Here is a 10,394-nt window from a genome sequence, read left to right as displayed (position 1 = left end):
TTTTAGCTGGCCTTGATTTTCTGAACCATGAAGTTGTTTTTTACGGACTTTTACCAAATCTTACTAAAGAAAAAGAAAGAGTCTTATGGTGCATCTTAAACTGTGTCAAGAACGCCTTATGGAAAGTGAGAAACATCTTGCTGTTTAAAAGAGACTACATAAGTGGGAAAGACTGTCTTAAAATGGCGATAAGTGAATTGCATGTATATTATTTGCTTGATAAGAAGATCCTAGGGAAAAGCAAAGCTCTTAGTATGTGGAATTTTCATTTGTGGAATATGTTGGTTTGAGAAATGTCTATTTATGCTTGTTTTTCTATGACTAAGTTCAATAAATGTAAACGTAAAAAAATCTGTTCTTATCAGTTTAATATCTGATACGTCCCCTATCTGGGGACCATATATTAAATGGATTTTTAGAACAGGGAGCTGGAAAAAGAGCTTGCTCTGTTCACTCCACGCATTGACCTGGTATTGCAGTACCTCCCGGACCGGTGCACCCCCTTTCTTATTTCAGTATTCAAAAACAGAAACGACGAGCAAGAGGTGCAGCGCAGCTGTGGCAACTGCTGCTGCTACCACCCAAGCACTTTGATTGACACTCAGCCCGTCTGCTCGCAACATTGTATCCACTGAGCAGCTGCGTCTGCCAGAGTGTGCACAGCACAGGTACAACTGGAAGCAAAACAACACACACACCAGTTCATATGGCAGCCGCACTCTATAGTTCGTACCTACAGCTGCGCTAAAAGCCAAGTTGGAAACATCGGGCAGGCACAGCATATCCTGGCAGCCTGCGTCTGTATGCTCCACGTATTCGGGTCATGGGTGTATGTGCAGGGGGCCCGGAGCCCTAGGGGGCCCATAAAGTCTCTCTTCCCCACATTGTAAACCAATGCTATCAATGAAGCTTTATAGTTTGGGGGCCCAGTTCCAGACTTTGTACTGGGGCCCCGCAGCTTCAAGTTACACCTCCGGATCAGGATAATGCTAGGCCATTCCAACCAGCCTGTGTGAGTGACCTGCAGTCGCTGATAGTCGAAAAGCGGCCCCCCGGCCGGCCGGCCCTGGATGCGCGCTTCAGAGTGGACAGACAGCAGCGGACCCCCAATCACACAGGCCCGAGGCTTGCTATGCAGCACGGAATACCTCATTGGACTGCAGCACTCCACGTGGGCTGAGATACACGCTCCACGTGGGATGGGCAGTATTCGTCCATGAAGATCCAGGCCAACGCTTAGAGATGGAGCAACACTCGGGGAGCAAAGAACTCCAACGAACGGACGTCTACTTTACAAGGATGTATTGCTTTATTCAATGCATGGACACAGAAACAGTTCAACCGCTCGATTACAGACCAAAGTCAATAAAGTAAAGAAAGAAATGTGTCTGTTTAATGTAAACTTGCATGGAGCTCGTTTGTCAGCCACTGACTGACTGAATGCTGCTGCTGCTGCCACCGCCGCTGCTGCATGTCTGAAACGTGGTCTGACGTTACATGCACCACCAGGGATAAGGCCTTGCCTATAAGCATTCCCCAGCTGGCAAAAACGGAACCTCCCTGCCTATTCCTCACCATGGAAGAACGGAACCTACTTTTTTTTAAAAAAAAAAAAAGCCACAGCAGCAGCTAACTAGATTTGGGCTGTCTCCCCCTTGTGTGCTGCATAAAAAATGCACTCCGCTAAAAATAACAATGATCCATGAAATAGAGCGTATGGAGAGAATGAGGCTTCTAGATGAGCCGTCAGGCTATGATAAATTGTATCACACCTGGGCGATATGGATAGATGCCTGGAGCTCACCCCTATTTACTAGGTGGTTACAGACAGGGACATGTGAGTAACACGTTTAAACCACAATCGTAAAGAGAAACAACAATCCCGGAGCCCCCCCCCCCTTTTTGCTTTATTTTCTCTTTCTCCCGTGTCATAGATACCTACCCGCCCTTACCACTCCCCCCCCCCCCTTGCCCTCCCCTCATTCCCCTGTTTTTAGACCTTATAAAATATCACAGACAAACATGATATAGTTCAACTCGAAATTTATTTATTAAGTTTCATTGTCAAAGTTATTTTTACATTGCTTTGAGATAAGGCAAAAGTTTCCCCCCCTCCATGAAACCAATAAAACCTATATTGAATAAAATAAAAATGATGCAGTTACCGGTAGTTCTGCAGCTTCTTGGTGGAAATAAAGACCATCTCCCGTCTCCCAGCTGCAGCAAAGACTGACTAAAATGGCTGCCAAGCCCGGTATTAATGCTTCTAAATTGATGACATCACAATGGAGTGACATCAGCCTGCCATACACCTGGCTCATGACATCACAAAGGAGTGACATCATCAGCCTTCCAAACACCTGGCTCATTTGCATACAGTATGTATGTATGTGAGTCTATCTATCTATCTTTATTAATTATGTAGAATATAGATATGGATTATTTCTGAATTACAGATTTTGTAGATATAGATTAAAGATAGACTTAAGATTGTTTGTGTGTGTGTGTGTGTGTGTGTGCGTGTGTGTATATATATATAATGTGTAAAAAAAAAAAAAAAAATCTGTAGTTATGTATGTATGGCGGGAAAAAAAGGCCTGCTGTATGTTTTTAAGTTCTTCGGATGACCATGCCGCTCTATTATTCTCCTTATTAGCGTCTACTAATGCTGGCCCAGGGGAAGGCAATATAGCCCTATGGGGCCGAAGCCAATTTCCCTCATTTTAGGTAAAAAGTTTCCATCCGTCCCCACTCGAAATGCGGCCGGCCGTAGAGATCCCTCTAGCCGACCGGCCGACGCACCTTCAGAGACAAACTAGTGCTTGCTTCTAGTGTCATTGCCGGCTTAACCATCCTGTGTAGGGAGCTGACGAGTCCTGCAGCAGCAGCAGGCTCTGCAAGCCTAGGATGCTTGAGCACGGTGCAAGAGGAATGACTGAGGAGGAGGGAGGGCGCGGTTGAGAAGGCGTGGGGCGGGGCTATGCAAAGTTTTACAATTCTCCCGGCTGCCTGGGTGCATTGTGGGTGCGCCCAGAGTGCCGGCTGAGCGTGTTGCCTCAAGCCTTGGAAGTGGAGTTGGGCGGGCCGGGCTACAGGTGAAACCCGTTTCGGGTTATCGCTTCTCGGCCTTTTGGCTAAGATCAAGTGTACCTGGTACAGGCGGTCTTAGTCAGAAGGTAACTTGGGTACCCCTCTCCTCTGCCTGGCGGGATCGCCCACTCCGGTGGGCTTCACCCGCCTGCTGCTATCGGGGAGAGGGATTAGTCCCAGGGTAAACGGGTTGCGATCCCCCTGCCTCTTCTGGTCTCCGGGCCAGGAGAGGGCGCTTCATTTTGTGTGTGTGTCACAGAGCGTTTGGTTGTGACCCACCATTTTTTCAAACATGGGCGAAAGCCCACAAGAAATACCGGCATATGCGCGGATCAAGAACACTGTACGTGTTTCTTTTACAGATAGTGCGGACACACGTGGTCTGAAGTATGTGGTCGAGGACATGCTACAAGGAGTGTTCAAGGTACAAAAGCGAGAGATTCTAGCGATCCAAGATTACCCCAAGCGACGGATCTATGACGTGACCCTGACCGAAGCGGGCATCTTCAGAGACCTGGTCTCAGCCATTCCGATTCGAAAAGATCCGAAGCTTGAGGGTGTCTTGCTGGTCGAGCACGTCCTCGACATAACCAAACTTGTGGTGATTAAAATGTATTCTCCCTACACTGATGTAAAAGAGGTCGAGGACTTCCTTTTACGTTATTTTAAATCGGTCAGATGTATGGGAAAGATTATGAACGAGTTTGGTATTTGGACCTCGAAGTGGCGATTCTAGGCCACGTGTGTAAGTGACCCCAGTTGGCCGGGGGGAGTGATCTTACAGCCTGCGCGTTTTAAATTGGGCAAAGTGAATGGCGACCTATACTTTGCGGGAATGCCTGACTTCTGTAGGATTTGTTCAACATACGGTCACCAAAAAGATTCCTGTGCAAGTACTTGCAAGAAATGTGGGGGCACTGATCATGAGACAAGCGGGTGCAAAAAAGGCAAAGGATGCTATTTCTGCGGCAGTGTTGGTCACCTCTACACGTTTTGCCCCCACAGAGCAAAGAAGACGGAGCAGCAAGGGCGACCCAGAACCGAGGAGCGGCCAGGGCAGCCAAAAGACCAAGCAGCACCCCCCCAGGGAGAGGAGCCTGAGGAGATGGAGGTCTCCAGTGGGCCCCCACAAGGTGGTAAGGAGCAGCGGAGCATTAAGAGGAGGGTGAGTGACCGGCGGACTGGCCCTCCCGGGAAACTGGTAGAGGTGGCAGAGTCGGGGAAGCCGGTCCAGGCCCACCCAAGGTGCCCGCTCAGGCGGTGCCCGAGGCGGAGGACCCTGGGGGCACGGCGGCAGCGACACAAAAAAGGAGGAAAGGCTCGGGTGGTAGGTTGTACTCGGAGGTGGTGCAGGGGGGGGAACACCGGAGATCCCGACGAAGTCGGAGGACTCGGTGGAAGTACCCCCTGCGGTGCCATCCCAGAAGGCCCCTCCCCCTCCTCACCAGGAGGGGGCGCGGGGTGCCACCTCCGAAGGTGCAGAGTCAGAAGCGAGCCGAGTACCCACCCCGGCTGAGGAGACAGAGACGGTCACGGGAGCTGGCCTGCCAGCCCCCATGGAGATTCCGGAGGTGATCGAGTCGATTTGGGATCTTACGCAGATCCCTCTCTCGGGCACCGTAGGGGGCCCACTAAGTGAGGTAGGTTCCTCTCCAGCATCACCGTTCACGATAGATTTGGATGCGGGGGGGGGGGTGTGAGAGTGCCAGCGAGGTCTTTGGCTTGCCCGGAGACTTCTAAAGAAAAGACCCACGCATATCCCTAGTCCCCAATGGCTGCTCTATCGGGACTCCCTTTTAATGTCAGAAGCATCGAGAGCCACGTGAGGAGGGTCGCCCTCTTCAGCTATCTGACTATTTTTGCTGCCTCCGTTTTTTTCCTACAGGAGTGCGGGATCCCGCATAGGGCCCAGTATAAAAAATACCAAGATGACTGGGTACATGGACCGTCGGTCTGGTCCGGCTCTAACGAGACCAGATCGGCGGGGGTCGCCATTCTTTTTAAGGGTAACGTTTTAATTGACGTTATTAATGAAATTTTACCAGGCAGAGTTTTATTGGTCAAAGCTTTTATCAATGGTATTAAGTGGCAGTTTTTAAACTTTTATGGTGCAACAGACAAAAATGAAAGAGCAGAGATGCTAGAGATTTTACCCCTTTTTATTAACGATTCAGAACCCCTGATTTTAGCAGGTGATTTTAATTGTATTTTAAAGGGGGAACGCCGGCTTTCTAGCTCAGTGAGCAGGAACTCCGATAAGACCTCTTCCATATTAAAAAATGTGATTTTAGACAGCAAGCTCACTGATGCTTTTAAAAAATGTAATCCTAACGCATCAGAGGAAGCCGGCGTCACCTGGAGCAACAGACTGTGCAGCTCCAGGATAGATTTTATGTTCTGCTCTTACCAAGTACTGCCTTTTAGATGTGACCTTTTTACCAATGTTTTCTCTGACCATAAGCTTTTATATTTTAAAGTCGATACCGTTTTTAAGAGAAAATCCGGTAAGAATGCCTGGAAGTTTAACGTGTCCCTTTTAGAAGATCCGCAGGTTTTATCTGATTTTATCACTTTTTATAAAGACTGCAGGCGAGTAAAAGATCCCAACACTCCCACCAGCCAGTGGTGGGAGAAGATGAAGCTAAAAATTAAAAACTTTATCAAGGTTGGGATCAATAAAGCAAAAGAAAAACGCACATTTTATTCTAACCTGAATACTCGCCTGCAGACCCTGAATAAGTTCCGTGAACATGATATAGAGGTGGACCACGAGATCATCGAGGTGAAGAAGGAGATCGCCCCGGTGCCTGGAGCAGAGGGGAAAAGAAATCATCTTCCGTTCCAAAGTACAACACCTAGAGGAGAACGAGACCTGCTCCAGGTACTTCTTTAAGAAGATACGCGACAAGCGGACAGTCCTTGATGATCTCGGTGGCACCAAGGACATACAGGGTATTTTAAAGAAAGTGTACGAGTTTTATGCGGATATTTTTAATACTAAGTCTGTTGACATTGATTTTATGAACGACTCATTGAAGGAGATTACCGACGTTTTAGATCCTGGTTCTCGTGAGATTTTACTAAGGGACATCACAGAACAGGAGATTTTAGACACTATTAAGAGTTTTAAACCAGGCAAGGTGCCTGGGCCCGATGGTATACCCATAGAGTTTTATGTCACCTTTTTTGGTATTTTTAAGGATGACCTTTTCTCCCTTTTTACCGAGGTTTTTATGTCTAAAGCCCTCCCGGGGTCCTGGAAGAAGGGTGACGTGTCTCTCCTATACAAAAAAGGAGACAAGACCGACATAAAAAACTGGAGACCGATCACCCTTCTGAACAGCGACTACAAGATAATGGCAAAAATATGCGCAAATAGACTCAAGACCGTAGCAAGCAAAGTTGTACACCCCAACCAGGTCTGTGGGGTGCCCAGGAGGGCCATATGGGAGAATCTTAACCTTTTAAAAGATTGTATTAGTGACACAAAGTCCAGGAACGGGAAAATGGCCATTTTAACTATAGACTTTGAAAAAGCCTTTGACCGCGTGTCCCACTTTTATCTTTTTAAGGTTTTAGAGAGAATGGGTATACCGGAAGGTTTCTTATTGTCTTTAAAAGCGTTTTATGAGAATTGCACAAGCAAAATTTTAGTCAATGGTTTTAGGACACAGGAAGTACTTTTAAACTCCGGGGTGAAGCAGGGGTGTCCCTTGTCCCCACTACTTTTTATATGCGCATTAGAGCCTCTTTTATGCACCATACGTCGGGACAAGCAGATCCGTGGGATCCCCCTGCCCGGTGGGGGGGGGGGGGGGAATCGAGGCCAAAGTAGTGGGGTACATGGACGATGTGGCAATACTTGGAAGGGACACCCTGTCGATCCAGAAGGCTATTAGACAAATTGAGTTTTATTGCTGCGCCTCGGGTTTTAAGGTCAATTTTAACAAAAGTAGTATTTTAAACATCGGGGACCTGTCCTTGCCAGATGTCCCCATTCCTGTGTCCGACTCGGTGCAAGTTATAGGTGTCTCCTTCAAATAGGAAAACAGAGGTCTTAACAGCTGGGACTTGGTGGCACAAAAGATAAATAAGAAAATCTGTATGTGGAGCATGCGACAACTGACCATGGAGGGGAGGGTTTTAATCACAAAGTCAGTGATTTTACCCATTTTATTGTACCTCAGTTTAGTGTTTCCCCCTCCTGGCAGAGTTTTTAATAAAATTGTAAAGGCATGCTTCACATTTTTATGGAACTCCAAGATGGAAAAACTAAGCAGGGAAATAGTGATGAAGCCAAACATAATGGGCGGAAAAGATTTCCCTGATGTTAAAGCCTTTTTATACACGAAGTATTTTTTTTTTTTAAACTCGTTTTATTGAACAGTGCATATTCCATACAAAACATGAATAAACAACTTGGTTACATTTTTGGCTCCTTGTGGTCATACAATTGCTCTTAAATACGTCACATTAACATATGCAGAGATTAATTACAATGTGTCATTACATTTGCTCGTAGTGTCAGTGATGTTTGCTTATTTTACGGGTTCGTTCTAGGTACAGTTGCTCTCATTAGGCTCTGGAATCGGTCTTGCGTGAATACTGTGCTAGTCGATCCACACCATCTTTCCCATATCTTATCAAATTTTCCTGGGCACTTTCTGTTTTTGTATACTATTTTTTCATACGGTAATATGGCGTTGATTATGTTCTGCCATTTTGAGAGTGTCGGGGGGCGTCTATCCATCCACCGCAGGGCCACTGTTTTACGGGCATAGAATAACGCCTTGGTGAGAAATATTTTGTCATGATATTGCCACTGTTCTTCATCCAAGATACCCAGGAGGCATATCGCTGGGTCGTATGGTACCGGTACGCCCATCAGTTGAGTTAGGAATTCAGTGATTTCCCCCCAGTATGTGGCAATATTAGGGCAGTTCCATATTAGATGGTTAAAGTTTGCGTTAGGTGCTCCACACCGATGGCATTGGTTTGTGGGTGTCCTGTTCATCTTGTGGAGTCTGGTCGGTGTCAAGTAACATTGATGCAGTATGTATAGTTGTGTTAATTTATTATTTGCGGCTGGTGAAACCGCGGTGTACGTGGACATCGCAGTTTCCCAGTCTTCATTCGTAAGGGTGGGGATGAGATCTTTCCATCTCTCCATCACTGTCATGGGCATATCGGGGATCTTAGATCGTAGTAGATGGGTGTATAGCACCGATATCAGGCCTTTGGGTCCCTGGGTGCGCAGTATACCTATTAGTGGATAATGGGAGAAAGGCTGCCTAGGTTCTGGGAACTGTGCTGTTAAGGCGTGTCTGAGTTGTAGGTACCTGAAGAAACCGGATCTTGGAATTTGGTATAATTGCTGTAGCTGTTCAAAGGAAGCTAAGACTTGATCAATGTATAGATGTTCTAGAGTGGTGATTCCCAGATTTACCCAGAATTGTTTGTCTGGTAGATTTATCAAATGTGGTAGCTCTCTGTTATCCCATAGGGGGGTCTCCAGAGGGGTGTCTTCCCGCCTAGTCAGACGCTTGCATGCCTGCCACACATTGGCTGCGAGTCTATGTATGGGGAGCATCTGCTTGGTCAGTAGTCTCGGTTTTTCTAGGAGGATCCAGAGCGATGCCTCTGAGAGAAAGAACATCAGGTGGCGCTCGGAGTTTGGGAGAGGGGAGCCCGACAACCAATGTCGGATGTACCTTACTTGTCCCGCTAAGTAGTAGATTTTGAAGTCTGGTAACGCCATTCCTGCCATTTCTTTAGGCCGCTGTAGAGTATCCATGCGGAGTTTGGCTCTAGAGTTTCCCCATATAAATGGTGTTATTAGGGAGTTGGTTTTTTTGAAGAATTTCTGTGGTATGGGTGCTTCTGCATGTTCTAGACAGTATAGGTACTTGGGGAGTATTATCATTTTAATGAGATTGATTCTACCTGCTACAGACAGTGGCAGGGAGCTCCAGGATTTAAATTTCGGTTGTAGTGTTGTCAGTAAGGGGGTGATGTTTAGGTCTAAGCTATGCGTGTGGTCTCTGGCAATCCATATCCCTAAATATTTAAATTGTGGGGTGACTTGCAGCTTACAAAATATGTCTCCCATCTGCCATCCTTCTGTTCTTAGGGGCATAAAAAAGGATTTCTGCCAGTTTATGCGTAGTCCTGAGAAGTTTCCAAACTCGTCTATTAGGGAGATGGCTAACGGGAGGGCGTTTTGGGGGTCTGACATATACAGTATTATGTCATCTGCGTATAACCCGATTCTGTCCTCTCTGGGTCCTATCGAGATGCCTTTATATGCGATATGCTGTCGGATCTTCAAAGCCAGGGGTTCTATTGTGATCGCAAACAAGAGGGGGGAAAGAGGGCAACCCTGTCGGGTCCCCCTATGTAGCTGGAAGGAGGTAGAGGCCAGGCCATTCACCACTACCCTAGCGGTCGGGGATCTATAAAGTATAGAGATCCATTTAATAAATAATTCTCCCAGCCCAAACCTCCGTAGAATCTCCATCAGGTATGGCCACTCGACCGAGTCAAATGCTTTGGCCGCGTCCAATGAGGCCAGGGCCCAGTCTGACCTCCACCTCCACCCCACCTGCGTGATTACTTGCGTCCTTCTAATATTGTCTGATGTAGACATTCCGGGGATGAAGCCCGTCTGGTCGGGATGAATAATGTCCTTTATGGCTTGGTTTAGACGGGTGGCCAATATTTTCGTAAGGATTTTATAGTCTGTGTTTAACAATGATATAGGCCTGTATGAGCCACAGTCGTCTGGGTTTTTATCTGGCTTTAAAATGAGGACTAGATTGGCTTCCGACATCGATTCTGGGAGCTGATTTTTATCAAATATGTGTTCATATAGGGAGAGCAAGTGTGGCATTATTTCTTTCTTGTATTGTATGTAGACTTCTATCGGCAGACCATCTGTGCCAGGAGTCTTGTTTTTTGCCATGTCACCTAATGTTTCCTCAATCTCCTCTTCTGTAATTGGGGAGTCTAACAGGGCTTTATGGGTGTCCTGCAGTACTGGGAATGTTATGTCTGTCAAGTATGTTTCTAGTTCTTCTGGTAAATAATCAGTTCGTGTTTGATACAGGTTATCGTAGAATTGTTGGAATCTAGTTAGGATCTCTTTTGGGTCAGTAAGTGTTTCTCCTTGGGCTGTTTTTATTCTCAGGATGGACGGGGGGGCAGTCTCCTGTCGGGCCATAAGGGCTAGCAGTTTGCTAGATTGGTTTCCCAGCTCGAAGAAGGATTGTCGAGTGTAAAAGAGATTCCTCTGGGCTTTTTCTCTC

General features: G+C 46.8%; 1 pseudogene; it reads left to right on the top strand.

Moving 5' to 3' along the window:
- The first annotated feature begins 299 nt into the window (after positions 1 to 299).
- On the top strand, positions 300 to 504 carry LOC136574141 (U2 spliceosomal RNA; annotated as a pseudogene).
- Positions 505 to 10,394: the final 9,890 nt, after the last annotated feature.

Source organism: Eleutherodactylus coqui, chromosome 7, assembly GCF_035609145.1.
Source record: "Eleutherodactylus coqui strain aEleCoq1 chromosome 7, aEleCoq1.hap1, whole genome shotgun sequence".
Lineage (NCBI taxonomy): Eukaryota > Metazoa > Chordata > Amphibia > Anura > Eleutherodactylidae > Eleutherodactylus > Eleutherodactylus coqui.
This window is presented reverse-complemented; position numbering and strand designations above follow the sequence as displayed.